Source organism: Lynx rufus, unplaced genomic scaffold (genome assembly GCF_022079265.1).
Source record: "Lynx rufus isolate CCGP_SWC_20201006 ecotype Redwood Valley unplaced genomic scaffold, mLynRuf1.p SCAF_34, whole genome shotgun sequence".
Classification (NCBI taxonomy): Eukaryota; Metazoa; Chordata; class Mammalia; order Carnivora; family Felidae; genus Lynx; species Lynx rufus.
In genome coordinates, this window is record NW_025814850.1 from 3,766,857 (window position 1) to 3,786,643 (window position 19,787).

At 40.9% G+C, this 19,787-nt stretch overlaps 1 protein-coding gene and 1 pseudogene across 1 annotated transcript in view; both read right to left on the minus strand.

Moving 5' to 3' along the window:
* LOC124522185 (leucine-rich repeat-containing protein 37A2-like) overlaps positions 1–19,787 on the minus strand; it is a 334,305-nt pseudogene that overhangs the window by 168,643 nt on the left and 145,875 nt on the right.
* LOC124522177 (uncharacterized) overlaps positions 1–19,787 on the minus strand; it is a 130,818-nt gene that overhangs the window by 78,603 nt on the left and 32,428 nt on the right. Inside the window, exons 5-8 of the mRNA XM_047093476.1 lie at positions 18,139–18,324; positions 8,295–8,349; positions 7,352–7,461; positions 2,633–2,793 (exon numbers count right to left, since the gene is read on the minus strand). The gene's annotated coding sequence lies outside the window, so the exon portion shown is untranslated. The remainder of the gene's footprint in view (positions 1–2,632; positions 2,794–7,351; positions 7,462–8,294; positions 8,350–18,138; positions 18,325–19,787) is intronic.

The window sequence follows — 19,787 nt, forward strand, 5'->3', positions numbered from 1 at the left end:
GATAAAAGATACAGGTGAATAGCCAGATGAAGGGATACATAGGGCAATGTCTGGCAGGATCTTAGCACAGGAGCTTCTGTCCCCAAGGATTTGGGAGGACATCAGCCTCCTGGTATGTGGATGTGTTTACCAACCTGGAAGATCTCTGAATAGGCCTATACTATTGAGATTTTTATGGAGGCTTATTCATGTAGGTAGGATCAATTATTAATTCCATTTCCAGTCCCCTTCCTCTCTCTGGAGAACTTCTAGCTTGGTGAACACATCAACAGACTAGGAGGGTGACACACCCCAACCCCATGGGGACAGAAGCTCCTGCGCTTGGGACCCTCCCAAACCTCACCCAATGAATATCTTCATGTGACTATTCTTCTGTATACTCAGTCATGTCCTTTAATAAACTGCTGAACATAAATGTTTCCCTGAGTTCTGTGAGATGCTCTAGCAATTAATTAAACCTGAGTAGGGATCATGGGAACCTCTGATCTGTACCCAAGTCAAACAGATTACAAAATCAATAGACAAAAATCAGTTGTATTTCTATACACTAACAAGAAACTATCAGAAAGATAAATTAAGAAAACAATCCCATTTACAATAGCATCAAAAAACAAAATATTTAGAAACAGACTTAACCAAGGAGGTGAAAGATGAGTACACCGAAAACCATAAAACATTAATGAAAAACACTGAAGAAGACACAAATAAGTGGCAGGATGTTTTGTGTTTGTGGACTGGAAGAATTAATATTTTTAAAATGTCTTATACTACCCAAAGTGATTTATATATTAAATGCAATTCCTGTCCAAATTCCACTGGCATTTTTTGCACAGAAGTAGAATAAATAATCCTAAAATTTGTACAGAATCACAAGAGACCTCAAAGAGCTAAAGCAATTTTGAAAAGGAAATAGTAACACTTGTAGAACATAGTAAGCTCTTCGACATTGGACAATAATGTTTTGGATTTGACACAAAAAGCAAAGGCAACAAAAGCAAAATTAACAAGCGGGACTACATCAAACTAAAAAGTTTCTGGACAGCGAAGGAAACCATCAGCAAAATGAAAAGGGAATCTATAGAATGGGAGAAAATATTTGCAAACCATATATCTGATGAGTTAATATTCAAATATACAAGGAATTCATACAACTCAATAACATAAATAATCCAATTTTAAAAGGACGTGAATAGACATTTTTCCAAAAAAAGACATACAAATGGCCAACAGGTACATGAAATGGCTCACAATCGCTCATCATCAGGGAAATGCAAATCAAAACCATAATGACGTATCATCTCACACCTGTTAGAATAGCTGTTTTCAAGGAGACAAGAAACAAGTATTGGCAAGAATGTGGAGGAAAGGAAACACTTGTGCACTGCTGGTGGGCATGTAAACTGGTGCAGCCGCTATGGAAAACAATGTGGAGTTTCCTCAAAAAATTAAAAATATAGGGGCGCCTGGGTGGCTCAGTCGGTTGAGCGTCCGACTTCGGCTCAGGTCACGATCTCGCGGTCCGTGAGTTCGAGCCCCGCATCAGGCTCTGGGCTGATGGCTCAGAGCCTGGAGCCTGCTTCCGATTCTGTGTCTTCCTCTCTCTCTGCCCCTCCCCCGTTCTTGCTCTGTCTCTCTCTGTCCCAAAAATAAATAAACGTTAAAAAAAAAAAATTTTTTTTTTTTTAAATTAAAAATATAACTACAATATGATCCTGCAATTCCATTTCTGGCTATATATCTGAAGGCAATGAAAACACTCTCAAAGAGATATCTGCACTCCTAGATTCATCACAGCATTATTCACAACAGCCAAGGTATGGAAACAATATAAATGTCAATCAACAGATAAATGGCTAAAGATGTGTCATCACACACACACAGACACACACACACACACACACACACACACACACACACAGGAATACTACCCAGCCATGCAACATGGATGGACCTTGAGGGCATCATGTGAAGTAAAATAGGTCAGACATAGAAAGGCAAATACTGGATGATCTTATATATATGTAGACTCTAAAAAAGCCAAATTCATAGAAACAGAGAGTAGAAGGGTGGTTTCCGGGGATGGAGGTGGGGGAAATAAGAAAAGGGAGAGGCTGGTAAAGGGTAGAAACTTTCAGTTAAAAGATAAATAAGGTCTGTGGGCCTAATGCATAACATTATGGCTATAGTTGATAACACTATATTGCACAATGGAAATTTGCTAAGAGAGTAGAACCTAAGTGTTCTCACCAACATAGGTAAGTAAATAAGGTAAATATGTGAAATGAGTAAAAGGTGGTAATCATTTCACAATGTAAACATATATTAAATCTTCACATTGTAGACTTAAATACATTATTTTGTCAAAAAAGACAAACTTGCAGGCATATGGATAATTGCTCTGCTATAACTAGAAGCCCATGGTGGCTTAGAGGCTTCCACATAGCTGTGAGAGAAATGAGAAAAAAAATGAAAAGAACGGCTACCTAGGAGTTAAAACTATACCAAAAGAAAGGCCACAAATATGCATGATCCTCCACATTTAGCACCTTATGAGAACATAGGAGCTACATTTTTGGTTCTCTCAAGCTTGCAGCAGTGTAATTCAATTAAGTGAGTTCAGAGTTTAACTTACCTTTTTTTGTGCTCTAGCCTCAAACCCCTAATTTCGTGTGAAATTGTCTTCTGTGTCATTTGAGAAAACTTGATGTCTTTCTTGTTGTCAATATGTCTCGATGGCAAGTTGGTTGCAAGAGAATTACAGCCTTCATCTGATAAATCGCTATTTTCTTCTGCCTGGGGAGTAACCAAGAGCCACAGTCAACCATGTTCTCTTTGCACAAGTAAGTTCAGTATGACCTTCCAGGTCAAATAATTCATTGTAGATAAATATTTTCTCTAAAGTGATGCTACCACACAGAATTTTGTTGAAAAGGATTTAATTATCAGTGCATTCGTTCAGATTAGGTACATGTTCTAAACGTCACCAACTATCCTTAGTGCATTATGCAGCTATAAAATGCCCAGCATTCGTGAACATACCTAACAGTTGGGGAATCCAGTTCTTAAGGCATCTTTAAACTTACTTCATTAAATTAAAAACTCTTCTCCATGAACATAAGGGAAGGGAGGTGAAACTAATATAAAAACAGGGAGGGGGACGAAACATAAGAGACTCTTAAATATGGAGAACAAATAAAGGGTTACTGGAGGGGTTGTGGGAGGGGAGATGGGCTCAATGGGTAAGGGGCATTAAGGAATCTCCTCCTGAAATCACTATTGCACTATATGCTAACTAACTTGGATGCAAATTAAAAATATATAAACTAAAATTTAAAAAAAATAATTGAAAAGAAATAAAAACTCTTCTCTACATCCACTATCAAGAGGATGAGAAGACAAGCCACAGACTGAGAGTAAATACCTACAAAAGACATATCTGATAATGGGCTGTACTCAAAGTACTGTTATTCTGTATATTCAAAAATATATACAAAGAACACTTAACAATAAGAAAAAGCACAACCCAACTTAAAAGTGGGCAAAAGATCTTAACAGACATCTTACCAAAGAAGACGTGCAGATGGCAAACAAGCAAAGGAAAAGATCATTTGTTCAACATCATGTCAATAGGAAAGTGCAAATTAAAACATCAAGATACCACTACACATCTGTTAAAATGGCCAAATCCAAAATACTGACAAAACCAAATGCTGGCAAGGATGTGGAGCAAGAGGAACTCTTATTCATTGCTGGTGGGAATGCAAAATGGTACAACCACTTTGAAAGACAGTACTAAACATACTTATACCATATTTGGCAGCAATTACACCTATTGGTATTTACCAAAGGAGTAGAAAACATATATCCACACAAAAACCTGCACACAGATGCTTAAAACAGCTTTATTCAGAATTGCCAATACTTGGGGAAAAAAACAGTGCCCTTCAGCAGATGAATGGCAGTAGATTCAGTACATGAACTGTGGTACATCTAGAAAATGGAATACTATCTGGCACTAAAAAGAAAGGAACTATCAAGCCATGAAAAGACACGGAGGAAACTTAAATACGTATCGCTAAGTAAAATAAGCCCATCTGCAAAGGCTACATACTATATGATTCCAACTATACGACATTCTGAATAGGTTAAACTATGAAGACTACAGAGACCAGCGGTAGTCAGTGGAGGAGGGGGAAAACGAATAAGCAGAGCACAGAAGATATGTAGGGCAGTGAAACTATTCTATATACTATAATAATGGCTACATGTCACTATACATTTGTCCAAACTCACAGAATGCACAATACTGAATCAACCCCAATGTAAAGTATGGACTTTGGGTGATAAAGATATGTCCGTGTAGGTTTATTGATTGTTAACAAATGTACCACGGTGGTGTAGGATGTTGATAGTGGAGGAGGCTGCACATGTATAGAGGCAGGGAGTATATGGGAACTCCCCACTCAACTTTGCTGTGAATCTAAAACTGCTCTAAAAAATAAAAGTCTATCGAGAAAAAAAATAAAGCAGCTATATTGCTTCTAAACAGACACCTCCCCCTCCAAAAAAGGAACTAGAGCCTAGGAGCAATGAACATGTTTAGAAAAAGAGGAACGAAGTGAGAAATATACTCTTTTGAAATGCGGCTGTTTGCAGGTCATCTGGGTAGCTCAGTGGGTTAAGCATCCAGCTCTTGGTTTCAGCTTAGGACATGATCTCACAGTTCACGAATTCGAGCCCTGCATCGGGCTCCTTGCTGACAGTGCAGAGCCTGCTTGGGATTCTCTCTCTCTTTCTCTCTCTCTGCCCCTCCACTGTTCATCCTCACTTTCTCTCTCTCTCTCTCAAAAATAAATAAACTTAAAAAAAAAAAAACATGGCTGCTTGCTTAAAACAACTGGACTGCATCTAGCTGATCAAAGGTACATTAGTTTTTAACCCCTGAACAAATTACAAAGGCAATGTATAAAGCAGATCACTAAGGGGGTTTAGAGAATCTCTATTTCTACACAAAATGTAAATTAAGGGAACTATTTCAGTGACTTTTAGGGTCTGCATACATTCATCTTACAACAGAGGCACACCTTTAACAACCTGCTTCAAAAAGGCAATCTGATTTGCTGCCCTAATATTTATTAGGAATGATGAAAAGTTTCCTAGAGATGTTGAGAAAAATGACTCAAAACAGAAACCAGGAAAATAAAAGGAGGAAGATCTAAAAAGACAGAGAGGCACAAAACCTGTTATCAAAGACCAGATGAACAGAAGCAGTCAAATAGTGAACAGAAACTTTGATGATACAGAAAAGGAAGAAAATAATCTCTGAAATTCTGTGGTTAAAGGTGAACCGTCTGTGAAGTATAAACTACACAGCTTAAGGAAGACAAACTGGTATGATATATTAATACTGTTAATTATTTTAACTTTTAAGAATCAGCTCTTCCAAATGAGCTCATGAGGATACAATCAACTAAGTATTAGGTATAAAAAAGTGGAACAGGTTAGTAGACATATCACACATCTTGGTACTTAGCAAGAAGCCTTGAAATTGTTTTTTTTTTTTTTTTGCGGGGGTGGGGGGGTGCCTGAGTGGTTCAGTTGGTTAAACATCTGACTTTTGTTTTTCATTTTTTTAATGTTTATTTATTTTTGAGAGAAAAAGAGACACAGATGAGTGGGAGAGAGGCAGAGAGAGAGGAAGACACAGAATCCAAAGCAGGCTCCAGGCTCTGAGCTGTCAGCACATAGCCCGTTGTGGGGCTTGAACCCAAGAACCATGAGATCATGATCTGAACCAAAGACGAATGCTTAACCGACTGAGCTGCCCAGGTGCCCCTAACTTTTGATTTCAGCTCAGGTCATGATCTCACAGTTTGTGAGATCCAGCCTCACACCACGCTGTCTGCTGACAGCACAGAGCCTGCTTGGGATCCTCTCTCTACTTCTCTCTGCCCCTCTCCCACTCATGTTCTCTCTAGCACACATGTGCTCTCTCTCAAAATAAATAAATAAACGTTAAAAAAATTTTCTTTTAATTTCTTTCGGATTACAGTATAGGTACATGTCATATGGTAGCACCAGATCCATTGAAAGCATAAATTTAAAAGGTTAAGACTCTCAGTTGACAATGTTGAATTTTTCCTGAGCCTTGTGCTCCTGGAAAACAGTGAAGATTAAAGGAATCCCTTTACCCTTTTGTGTTCTGGAAAATGGCTTGCTGCAAAGAATCACCCTTCCCCCCCCATAAGCTTTAGATAAAACTCACAGATGCCCCCCTTGTTTACCTATGACAAGGCCAAATACCTTCAAAATTCCTTTTCTTTGCTCTACGAAATGATTAGCTAAACTGTTTTAACCCCACTGATTAATTAGAACAAAAGGATTATTAGCCAAACTGTGGTTAAGCTTTCCTCCTTCCTCCAGGCCCCTACAATATTCTCTGATCTGTTTATCTCATCATGCCACTCTTTCATCCCACTTCCCCAAATCCAGTTCCTAGCCTTGTTGACTCCTCTCCATGAAAGAAAAGCCATTTTTGCCTAGCCCTTGAGCTCCTTGAAGATCTTATGGTCACAGCCTTCCCTCTCCTATTTCAATAAATAGTCCCTTTCCTCCCTTAGAATAATCCTTTCAAATAAAGTCTCTCCTTACTAAGTCCGGGTTTGTTTTTTGTTTGACACAATACCGGCCAATGGATAAGAACATCCCCTGAATCACAGGGAAGAAGGCTAGAGAAACTTGGTATCTTTTAGATTACCTTCTGGTTAGACTCCCACATCATTAATTATGTTACCTACAACCGTTTATGTAGGTTTAAATCCTTTATTCTCCTAAAAAATTATCCCAGTCCCCTACCCCGCAAAATACTCTCAACATACCTCTTGATATTGCTGGGATGAAAGTTCATTATATGCCCACTAAAAGAACTCAAAACTCACCTTAGTTATTAAAAGATCCTATAGTTGGGGCGCCTGGGTGGCGCAGTCGGTTAAGCGTCCGACTTCAGCCAGGTCACGATCTCGCGGTCCGTGAGTTTGAGCCCCGCGTCAGGCTCTGGGCTGATGGCTCAGAGCCTGGAGCCTGTTTCCGATTCTGTGTCTCCCTCTCTCTCTGCCCCTCCCCCGTTCATGCTCTGTCTCTCTCTGTCCCAAAAATAAATTGAAACGTTGAAAAAAAAAATTAAAAAAAAAAAAAAAAAAAAAGATCCTATAGTTATATTGCTCTATGAATCTGCTTACTGATTAAGGGTGTGAGATAAATATAAACTAATTTTTTAATGTAAACTATTTTTAAAGAAGAAGAAGAAGAAGAAGAAGAAGAAGCCTTTAGAAACTATTTTTGAAAAAAATACCTGGCAGAATAAAGGTACTTTACTTTCCATTTTTCAGTTTAGAGGTAAATTCGGCCCTTGAGGACTCAAAGGTCTTGATGAACAAGTATGAATGAGCACAAAAGGATTTCCTGCCAAAAAAAAAAAAAAAAAAGATAAGAAAAAAATCATATGCCTGCTTAAGAGACTTAATTACATTTACCTACCTGGTTATCCCTGTAATGTAACACAGTATAATGCCAAATAGATATTCCCCAAGCCATATATGTGTACAAAAACTAGAAAAAGCAGTTAGTAGATTGTAATTCACAGGAGATCACACTGTCCCTTAATTTTACCTTTTGTGGTATAAGAAGTAGAGAAATCCAAAACAAATGACATAAAAGGCAGAGAAATCTAGTTATATTTATTTATTCAAATAAACCCAGAGAAACAGAACTACTAACATAGCAGCAATTCCCAATGTTATTAAATGCTTACTATACACTAGACGTTATGATGAACACTTTAACATAAATTATTTCATTTATTCCTTACAGATATTTTTTAAGGAATTATCATTCTCTTTATTTTACAGATGAGGAAAATAAAGACTCAGATCAAGTTGTCCAAGATTAAACCGCCAACAAATAGCAGAGTCAGAATTTGAAGTCGGACAGCCTAACTCAAGAGCCGTGGTCTTCAGCACCCTATAACATCGCCTCTCAAAAAAATACTATTGTAAACAAAAGATGCCTCAGCCTGTTTTAAATCAAAGACTTCCACATCACATACCAACCAATTTTCATAATTCCTCGCATTTTCACAGTTTTTTTTTACTTCTATCTGAGTTACAGTGGATGTGCTATTTATTACATTGCTAGTTATATTACATTGTTACAATTATCAGGGTCATTTTCATACCGTGAAGTTTAACTGCAAGTATTAATATTCTTAACAGAGATAGTACTTTAAAATCACTTACTTCTGAAATGTTATACTCATTACTGCTGAATGTGGTATGTCCATGTCCAACATTCCTGGAATTCAAACCATGTTAAAAATCCAATGAAACCATGTGACAAATAGCCATCTCAGAAGACATTAGGTGGCTATGCAGATTTCCCCAGCAACCCACTCGATGTTACCTCTTCGAGGTCTTCTCTAATGAGCTCAATCTTTACTTAGCAACTAGTTGGTATAGTATGGTCTCCACCATTGTAACTGTCTTTACTACTCAACTGGCATTAATCATTTGCCTTATATTTTTATTTGCCACATATACATCTCCTATATCAACTATAACCTAAATTTCATGGATGGACTGAAAGGAATGGATTGGTATCTTATCATTCTTTGAACTATTTCTCACAATAACAAGCACAATGCTATATGTATAAAAGGAAGGAAAGAAAGAAGGGGGGGAAGAGAGGGAGGAGGGAAGAAGGAAAGGAAAGGAAAGGAAAGGAAAGGAAAGGAAAGGAAAGGAAAGGAAAGGAAAGGAAAGGAAAGGAGAGAAGGCATGTCTTCCTTATGGCGCTTACTCACCAACAGCTTCTTAAGTTATCAAAGTACCTAATTAAGCACAGTAAGCTTTATTTAAATAAACCATGAAAGGAGGAATTGTTTCATAATTTTTTGACCTATCAAAAAGTTGACTGGTTTTAATCTGCTGGATCAATCAAATACTACATAACCCTCTCCAAGCTAAGAGAAAAAATAGTACAGGAAGTCCCTTCCCCATAAATCTGACAAAAGATGTCTCGAGTCTTTCAATCCTATGATACATATATGAACTTGCAAGGACAAACCAAGAGAAATGAACTTGTATTTCTCTTGTCCAATCTATCCGTTTGTCTCTCCATCCATGAATTCAACACATATATACTGCATGCATGCTTACTATGTACTAAGCTCTCCTCCAGGCTGAAAACAGAGACAACAGGGATACAGCAGTGAAAAAACAGGAAAAAATAAATCCTGGTTATTTATCCGGCTCCTCATGGAGTTTACATCCTAGTCAAGGAGAGACAATAAAATAGATAAATAAGTAAAATATGTAGTATGTTATCTGTGATAAGTACTAAAGGGGAAAAAAATGTAAAGTAGGGGGAAAAAGTGAAGTACGGTGTTAGGGAAGAGAAGCAGGGAACAGATAGGGTAGCCAAGAAAGACCTTACTGAGAGGGAGACTTGTGCATACAGATCTGAAGGCATGAAAGTAGGAAGCCAATGAATATCTTAGGGGACAGCATTTCAGCCAGAGAAAAGCAAGTACCTAGGCTCAGAAGTAAGAAGCAGCTTCATTGTTCAAGGAACAGTGGGAAAGCCCATAAAGCTAAAGCAGAAAAAGCAAAGTGAAAGAAGTGGGGATCAGAGGGGTCAAGGAAGGGGGGCAGAAATAGAGGGCCCTTAAATCATTGTAAAAACTCTGGCTTGTGCTCTGAGATGGGAAGCCGTGAGACCGTTTTGAGAAGGGAGATGACATGATGTAAAGTCCTTTCTGAAAGGATCACTCTAGTCGTCACAAAGAGGATAACCAGGTGGGGCTAGATTCCTAAAAGCCAAGTGGAAAAAAGTACTCCAAAAGAAGAATGAGTAATTGCCTGGGTGGCTCAGTTGGTTAAGGGTCTGACTCTTGATTTCAGCTCGGGGTATGATCTCAAGGTTCATGAGGTCCAGCCCCCCATCAGGCTCTGCACTGACAGTGCAGAGCCTGCTTGGGATTCTCTCTTTCCCTCTCTCTCTGCCCCTACCCTGCTCGCTCTCTCTGTCTCTCAAAATAAATTTCAAAAAAAAGAAGAATGAGTAATCAGCTGTGACAAATACTGCCAACAGGTGAAGTGAGAGGAGTACTGAATGGCTGATTAGGTTTTCCAACATGGAGGACACTAACGACCCTAAGAGGAGCCATTTGGGTAGTATGGTAAGGAAATAATGTCCTTGGAGTGAGTTCAAGAGAGAACAGAGGAGAGAAAACAGAGACAAACAGAAGAGAGGACTCTTTCAAAGAGTATGCTTTAAAGGGGAAAAGAAATGAGGTAGTAGCTGAGGGGCAAAGGGGTTACAAGGGTTGAAGATGGGGGAAAATAAAGGCATGTTCATACGCTGATAAGAATAATCTAGTAGAGAAGCAAAAATTGATCACACTGGAGGGGAGAATTACTGAAACAATATTCTCAAGTAGGATAAAGGAGATGAGATTTACAAGGGCAGGGTCTGTCCTGAGAATATACTTATAATAATAGGAGACATGACAGACTAATTGGGCTTAATTACATGAAGACCAAGTAAGTAGATGTGGTTGTAGAGGCTTGTGAAAATCATCTGATTGCTGTGAGTTTTCTTTTATTATTTAATATCCATATTATATATATAAACTTTTAAGATGGAAATCATCTGATTGCTGAGTTCTCTTTTATTATTTGATATATAGATAAGCGTTTATTATTTCATATATATATATGATTTTAAGTAGGCTCCACACCCAATGTGGGGCTTGAAACCACAACCCTGAGATCAAGACTCATATGCTTTACTGACTGAGCCAGCCAGCTGCTCTCGATTGCTTTAGTTTTCTTAGTGAAACAGGAAGCAGCATAATCAACTGAGAACAAGGATGTGAGAGAAGATGCTAGAGGTTTGAGGATAGAGGTATTGTTATATAACAGTCATCTAGGAGAATGGAAGAATTAATAGCCCAGGGGTACCTGATAAAGTTGCTGGGCAGCCTCAAGGATCCCTTGAGGAAAGGACAGTGAATTTAAAGTGAAACCAGGAAGCATGGTTGTGGTTTTTTTCTCTAGCTGTGTTCAATGCAGAGATCTAGATTTAATCTAAGATTATGACTTAGCCAAGAAAGTAAAATGAACTGAAAATGTGATAAGGAAACTGGGGGGGAAATGAAAGGGAATGGTTTTAATTATTGACCATGTAACAAACGGAGTAGGTGGGTGGGAAATAAGTATGAGAGACAGTGAGTGACATCTAAAAAAAAAAAAAAAAAAAAAGGTAGACTGAAGATCCTGGTGGCGTCCAAGGATTATTAGAGTCAGAGTGAGCCTGAAAGATAGGAATGTGATGGTTGGAGAATGGCACACAGTATTCCCCCACCTTATGCATGGAGACCTGTTCACAGACCCCCAATGGAAGCCTGAAACTACAGAGTACCAAACCCAGTATATATTGTTTTTACCTAAACACAAATACCTACAATAAAGTTTAATTTCCAAATAAGGCACAGTAAGAAATTAGCAATAATTAATAAATTAATTGAGAATTAATTTTTCATACTGAGAATACGAAAAAGGGACAAGTGACTGAGGAAAGGTGAAATAATTGTGGAAGACAGGAACTGAGAGATCAGAGTACTGGAAGGATCATCTACATGAATGCTAAAGTCACAAGAATCATGACAGGAGTACAGTTAGAGCAGCAGAAAGCCAGGAGCTGAAATTTAACTAAAGCAACAAGGAGTGGTAGTGGGTGGTATAATCTGATAATACGTGATGCAAAACTGAGCATTTTGAAAATGGAACGAAGAAATGTCTGGAAGCACCTATGAGAATCAAGAAGGGGTCATCTACTCACCCTCTAGTCCCAGTAGTACTAGGAGAGCGAGAGAGAAAACCACCACCACCAGCCATACCTTTGTTCTGCCCACCACATTCCCAGATACACAGTCTTTCCTCATTTTCCCTTACATCTTGGTGGTCACTATCTGATTCATCAAAAACTCCCAAAAAGAAGGAAATGCAAAACCGTCTGATACATCACAAGTATTTTTTTAAGTATCATGACTGATTCAGTCCCCATGTAGATCAAGCTATCATATTATTATTAAAGGGTTTTCCATTCCTTGGCAGAGTATAGAATTTTCAAAATTTTATAATTTAATACATACATTAAAATTAGGGGAGGAAGACATACAGATGGCCAACAGACACATGAAAAGATGCTCAACATCACTCATCATCAGGGAAATACAGATCAAAAGCACAATGAGATATCACATCACACCTGTCAGAATGGCTAAATTCAAAAACACAAGAAACAAATGTTAGTGAGGATATAGAGAAAAAGGAATCCTTGTGCACTGCTGGTGGGAATGCAAGTTGGTGCAGCCACTATGGAAAACAGTATGGAGCTTCCTTAAAAAGTTAAAAATAGAATTACTATATGATCCAGTATCAGACGATTGGATATTTACCCAAAGAATACAAAAACAGTAATTCAAAAAGATATATGGGGGTACCTGGGCGGCTCAGTCAGTTAAGCAACCAATTTGGCTCAGGTCATGGTCTCATGGTTTGTGGGTTCAAGCTCCACATTGATTGGTCTCTGTACTGACAGCTCAGACCCTGGAGCCTGCTTCAGATTCGGTGTCTCCCTTTCCCTCTGCCCCTCCCCTGCTTGCGCTCAGTCTCTCTCTCTCAAAAATAAACATTAAATTTTTTTAAAAAACTATATGCACCCCTATGTTTACTGCAGCATTATCTACAATAGCCAAATTTTGGAAGCAGCTCAACTGTTAGCAGCCCATCTATCCATTGATAGATGGATGGATAAAGAGGTGGTATACATACACACACACACACACACACACACACACACACACACACACACTGGAATATTACTCAGCCATAAAAAAGAATGAATAATCTTGCCATTTGCAACAGCACGGAGGGAGCTAGACAGTATAATGCTAAGTGAAATGTGTCAGAAAAGACAAATACCACAAGATTTCACTCATATGTTAAGAAACAAAGGGAAAAAAAGGGACAAACCAAGAAACACTCTTAACTATAGAAAATAAACTTAATGGTTACAAGAGGGGAGGTGGGTGGAGAATGGGTCAAATAGCTGAAGGGATTAAGAGTACACTTATGATGAGCACTAAGTAATGTATACAATTGCTGAATATTGTACACCTAAAACTAACACTTTATGTTAACTGTATTGAAATTTAAATAAACAAACTTTAAAAGCCCTAAATGAAGTTGGGGAGGAGTGCTTATTGTTACATGAAATCATAGAATCCACAACAGAGCTAGGATGATTTCAGAAATCTTTCTGGTCAGGGGTGCCTGAGTGGCTCAGTGGGTTAAGCTTCTGACTTCGGCTCAGCTCATGATCTTACAGTTGTGGGGTGGGGTTCGAGCCCCACATCCGGCTCTGTGCTGACAATTCAGAGTCTGGGGCTGCTACAGATTCTGTGTCCTCCTCTCTCTGCCCCTGCCCAACTTGTACTCTCTCTCTCTCTCAAAAATAAACAAACATTTAAAAAAAAGAAATATTTCTGGTCTAATACCTTAATTATATATAAGGAAGCTGATAGAAAGATTGTGATTTGCTCACACAACGTACACAACATAGTAGCAAAATTCAGGTCCCTGACTCCCAACTCCAGGGATACTTTCACTAAATTTACACTGCTGCTTAGTAAACCCAGAGGCACAGCTAGGCAGAAATATGGAGAATCTAACTTTATTTTGTATTTAGTGCTCTGATGTTTGCATTGCGCTTTCACAACTGCACTTTCTCACTTGCTGAGTTACCACCACCTCCACATCTGCTTCCCTCCCATCACCCAAGGGCGACAGCCTTCTGCAAAGTACTTTCTACTCTTTCCATTTGGGTTCCCTTCCAAGCCGCCCCCTCACTTCTTCCCTCACTTCCCTTGCAGCGATGAAGGCAAACGTCCATTAACAGCAACTGCAGACACCTCTTCACTGCACCCGTTGCCCTTAACGTTCACACACGACCGGCACCACCCCCAACTGCCACCTTTAACAATACTGACTGAACTTCCACTTCATGGAAGAACCTGTGCTGTGGAACATTCCAACAGGCCCTGCTCGTTTAGCCTTCTGGCGAAGAAAGCGAGTAGACCTGTGAACACGTCAAACTACTCACCAGATGAAAACAAGTGCTCTACTAGAGGTTTGAGGGTTTGCTCAAGAAGCAGGGAAGCTTCCCAGCCACCATGACCTCCACCCTTCTAGAACCACCACCATTTCTGAGGCACCATCGGATCCAGCCGCGTCTGCCCCTTTAGTGCCCGGCCGCCCAGTCACATCGCTGCCCCTTCTGGAACCTTCGTCCATCTCCGTAATTGTTCTACGTTGTCCCTCACACCGGGTGGCACGCTCCTCGGCAAGTCCTGCCTCTCCACCTGTGTCCCCCGGGGGGGGGGTCCCACCGTGAACCCCCTCAGGCTCCCAAGGGTGTCCCCCTCCTCCCGCCTCACGGGCCGAGGCCTTAGCCCCACGGGATCCGAAGGTCCTAGCTGCAGGCCGCTCAGCCCCCACCCCCCCCGCGTGGCCGGCGCTCTCGCTGCGCCGCCTTCCCGAGCTCCCACGCGACGAAGCCCCGCCCCCAGGTCACCTGACCGAGGCCGACGCTCCGCCCACTGAACGGCCCGCGCTGGAAGAGTGCGGGACCCAGGGCACCGGCACCGCCACCGCCTCCGCCACCGCGCAGGGGCTCCGGAGCAGCGGGGAGCGGCTGAGCTCGCCGCCGCCTCCGCGCCGACTGGACAGCGCTGCGGCCCCGCGGCTCCACCCCACCTCACAAGGGCCTGTGACCTCACCTGGCCCCGTCGGCGGCCCAGACGCGAGCTCCTCCCCGCGCGCTGTCCTCCCGGCACCTGGATGTCGCCGTCCGTCCCGCACTCCCTACCCTTCCTGCAGCTCTCTTCGTTCCCTGGTGCAGTGCCCCGCCCCAGTCTGACATCTTTTCAGGATTATCCTGTATCCATCCTTTGAAGACTTCCCGCCCTGCCTTCGAAAACATTCCATCCTTCTTGGTTTCTACCGCTCTGTACCGGAAAACAGCGCAGAGCTCTTTGTCCCGACACTTTGCTGAAATCGGTTCCAGGCTGCCCTTCAGAGGACTAACGCTTACTTTGGGAAGAGATGCTTTGTGTTTCTTCGAAGATCAATTTCTTGTGTGTGTGCGTGCTGCAGATGAAATGTTACTGGTAAAAGACACAAAGCGATTTTTCACGGCTTGCCCCAGATATTATGTCGCTAAAACGTTGTACGAATCCAAGACAGTGAAATTAATCATTTTTAAGGTTTTTGCTACACTAGAGTCGTAAATGTTCTGTCAAGCGGAGAGCGTTTTGCAAATATTTTCCCCCTAAAGCTCATGATTTGAGGTATAAAGGTAAATTTTCAAAAAGGTAAAATTCACCTTGATTGAGCCAACCTGAGCTCTCCGTTGTTAACATTGTGGTGAGCAGCGTGGACTTTAGAGCTGGATCTATGCAAATTCAATTATTGAGTCAATTATCCTAATTATTTACTGTGTGCAGTGGGGCAAACTAAGCTCTCTAAGCCTCAGTTTTCTCATTCGTTCAGAATTGTGATAATTCAAAAATGTTTATGCAGTGCTCAAAAAATGTTAAAACATTTAATTACTTCAGAGATACTTGTGCCCGTTTATATCTCAAATCCTGTTGTGTAGGCATTCTTTAGTACTTTTAACATGTACGTGTTTTATCTCCCTCAACAGTCTGTAAGTAATGAGTGCTGAGACCATGTCCTTTATTTTTGTAAACACCCCACCCTCCATTCCCTACTTCCCCACTTCCCCACACACACTGTTTACAGTCCACCTCTGTTAATGAGCTGAGCCCATTTTCCATCTATTCATAAGACATCAACTTCTAACGTGTAAGCATTATCATGGTTTCAGTCCGTCTGATCACCAGATTGTGGACGCTTCACAATCTTGAGCACTTGTACTTTGTTAGTACTGAGTCTATTGATGAGTTAGTTACTGTATTAGTTTCAGAGACGCTCACCAAATAGCACCAAGAGTATAGTAGTTAGGATTAGATTCTTTCACCTAACAGAAAATCCCTAAATAACAGTGGCCTAAGCAAGATAGAATTTTATGTCTCACATTCGAGAGGTTCAGAGATGGTCACCCAAGGGTGAATATTGCTAACCATAGTTGCAAGGACACAGTCTTCTATTTTACAGCTCCACTGGCATTTATTCCAGTGGTGGCTTCAGGGAGATATCACAGGCAAAAGACTCTCAAAAGATTTTAAGGTTATGCTTCTTGGATCCTCTCGTTCAAATAATATGGCTTCTAAGAAGCTTAAGGCTTTTGTCCTTCTGCAGAAGCCCGAGGTAGCAAAAGATTTAACTCAAAGATATTTATGGGTAGGGCTTTTATTTTATGGGACTGAAACCCAATCAAGATTTGCAGGAGATTCATAATTTTTTTTTTTAAAGAGTATTGTAATTGTCACAAACACTGCCAGCTTGGGCTGAAGGAGTCAGAGCATGAAAAGGAAAGAGGTCTTTGGACCCTCAAGCTCTATAAGCAGGAAGCAGGCTGAGAAAACTATTTCCACGTAAATACATGCTACCTTTAATGGAATAAAGATGGCTTCAAGGGTAAAACCAAAAGCCTAGAAGATAGAATGAAAATCCATGGAGAATTATTCCCAGGCCTTTCATATGGAACTGCCAGCCTATACCCAAGTGACTTTCAGAACTGCTATGGACTGGGGGCTTCTGCAAACCTGTTTTCTGCCCCTTGAAACTGGAATGTCTCCCTATCTGTCCTGCCATTTTAATTGGTCGTTGCAGGAAGAGAGCGTATAGCTTTTTCCTTTAGTTCACAGGACTTCAGCTTAAGAGGCACTATACTCAAGTGGCCAAATGTAAGGAACTATATCCAAGAAGACTCCTCTGCCCCAGGACCTATTTAGAGGACAAGACTCTGGACTTTGAGTGAATGCTATAATGAGATAAGACCTTGGGGGGTCCTTGGGAAGAGGGAGCACTTGTTGCAAGTGAGGGAACTATGAATAAGTAGTGACCAGAGGGTGGACTGTGGCAGTTTTGAACTATGTCCACAAGTTCTTTGGTGTATTAGTTTCTTGTTACTATAACAACTTACCACAAACTTCAACAACAACTTATTACATTTCTGGAGGTCAGAAGTCCAAAATTGGCCTTACAAAGGCTGCATTTCTGGAGGCTCTAAAGGAAAATCTATTCCTTACCTTTTCCCGCTTCTAGAGGCTTCTGCATCCCTTGACTCGTGGCAACCTCACACTGACCTGTTTCCATCATTACATGTCCTATTCTCACTCTGACCCCCTTATGATTGTGTTAAGGCTATCCACATAATCCATGAAATTTCCCTGTTTCTGCCCTTAATTACATCAGCAAAATTCTTTATTCCATGCCAGGTAACATATTCGCTGGTTCTGGGGATTAGAACATGGGTGCCTTTGGGAGAGGGGGATGGGCAGGGGCAACAATTTTATCTACCACGGCGCTCATACCTTCACGAAGTGGCATCTAGGTTCATGAGTTCTAGCCCTGCGTCGGGCTCTGTGCTGACAGCTCAGAGCCTGGAGCCTGCTTCCGATTCTGTGTCTCCCTCTCTCTCTTTCTGCCCCTTCCCCACTCATACTCCGTCTCTGTCTCTCTCTCTCTCAAAGCATAAACATTTAAAACAATTTTTTAAAAAAAGTGGCATCTGGTCCACGCTTCTTGAATGTGGACTAGTTGTAGCGGGCTACTTAACGAATAGAGTATGGTGGAAATGCTGACGTGACACGTACAAAACTAGGTCACAAGAGATATTGCAGCTTCCTCCTGGCTCTCTCTTGGCTTCCGCACTTAGGGAGAAGCCAGCTGACATGCCGCAAAAGCTGCAAGATCGCGTTTGTGGTTTTAAGCTGCTAAATCGTGGGGTAATTTATTATGCAGCAATAGATAACTACCACAATCCCTCAGGTCCCATCCTGATCCGTGAGGTCTGCTTAAGTTCTAGCTATTATCTCTAGAGTCGGCCTACCTGAAGAAGGAAGGGGAGAGGAGAGGCATGCTCCCTTCTTAAGTGGCTCACGATGGACGTGGTATGCACCCCTTCCATTCACATCTGTCTACAAGATGGACAGGGCAGCCTAGCTGCACGAGAAGCTTGGAGACATAGTATCCATTCCAGGCAGCCATGTGTCCAACTGGAAGTGAGGAGTTCTGACTTTATGTGAGAAGAGGAAAACACATATGGGGGCACAATTAGCAACCTCTGTCACAATGGGGGATTATAAGGGTCAGGAGAAGCAAAGTTGAGCATAGATCCATTAACATTTTTCCTAACCAATCTCTTCATTGGCCACCGAATGATATTTACACACCCAGCACTCTGATCTCTCCAAAGAAATCATGCCAATTTTATGAGTCACAGGAAAACGCAACTAATAGAAAAAAAAAAAAAAAAACCCACAATGAATTGCGAAATTTTTTTTTCTTACAAAGCTGTTTTCAGGGACACTGATAAAGAACAATTTACTGTGGAGATTTTGCCTGAAGGCTGTTAAATCTCCTAAATGTTGCTTTCTAAATGCTTCTATTCTGTGAGCATTCTCCCGTGTATTGTCAGAAAATACACAGCTGACGGAAAATGTCTTCTCTGTGCAAAAGTTTAGAGAGACAGCACTATGGCAGCAATCGCAAGGAACACAATCATGTTAACTGACCTATAATTTTCTTTTCACATGCTAACTCTTCTTGGATAGTCTCATTAAGTGGATTTGTTTTAAGTTTATTTTTGTGAAAGAGACAGAGCAAGTGGGGGAGGGGCAGAGAGAGAGGGAGAGAGAGAGAGAATCCCAAGCAGGCTCTGAACCATCAGCACAGAGCCCAATGTGGGGCTCAAACTCACAAACCGTGAGATCATGACCTAAGCCAAAACCAAGAGTCGGACACTTAACTGACTGGGCCATCCAGGCGCCCCTTAAAATTTAACAATATAGATAACCCCAATCACAAGCATTTAAAACTGCCTGTGTGCGGGGCGCCTGGGTGGCGCAGTCGGTTAAGCGTCCGACTTCAGCCAGGTCACGATCTCGTGGTCCGTGAGTTTGAGCCCTGCGTCGGGCTCTGGGCTGATGGCTCAGAGCCTGGAGCCTGTTTCCGATTCTGTGTCTCCCTCTCTCTCTGCCCCTCCCCCGTTCATGCTCTGTCTCTCTCTGTCCCAAAAATAAAAAATAAAAAAATTTGAAAAAAAAATAAAAATAAAACTGCCTGTGTGCTTTAGTCAAACTACAAAATATCAGAAATAGATATTTCAAGAAATATGTTACAAAACCAAATAGAAATTATTTTTCAACAAGCATTAAATGGTTTTCTTGCACAGCATGTTAGTTTCCTTACATCAGTGTGAAAAATGAATGCACTGTAATTCCAAGACAACTTGCTTCTAATTGATCCCAGTGGTCATTACATGGCTGTTACTGTAGAGTTCAGACTACACAGGCCAAGAGTTAGGGGATTACAAATATGATTTGATATGTAGCTTTTCATTTCATTTTCACATAAAGTCCTCCATTTTACCCAGATATTTATTCGTCAGTTACCATGAAGTAAATAAAACACAGTGTACCTACAAAATTTCACCATAAAAGGTCTCAGTGTGTGTTCACATAATCCTTTTACGACGTC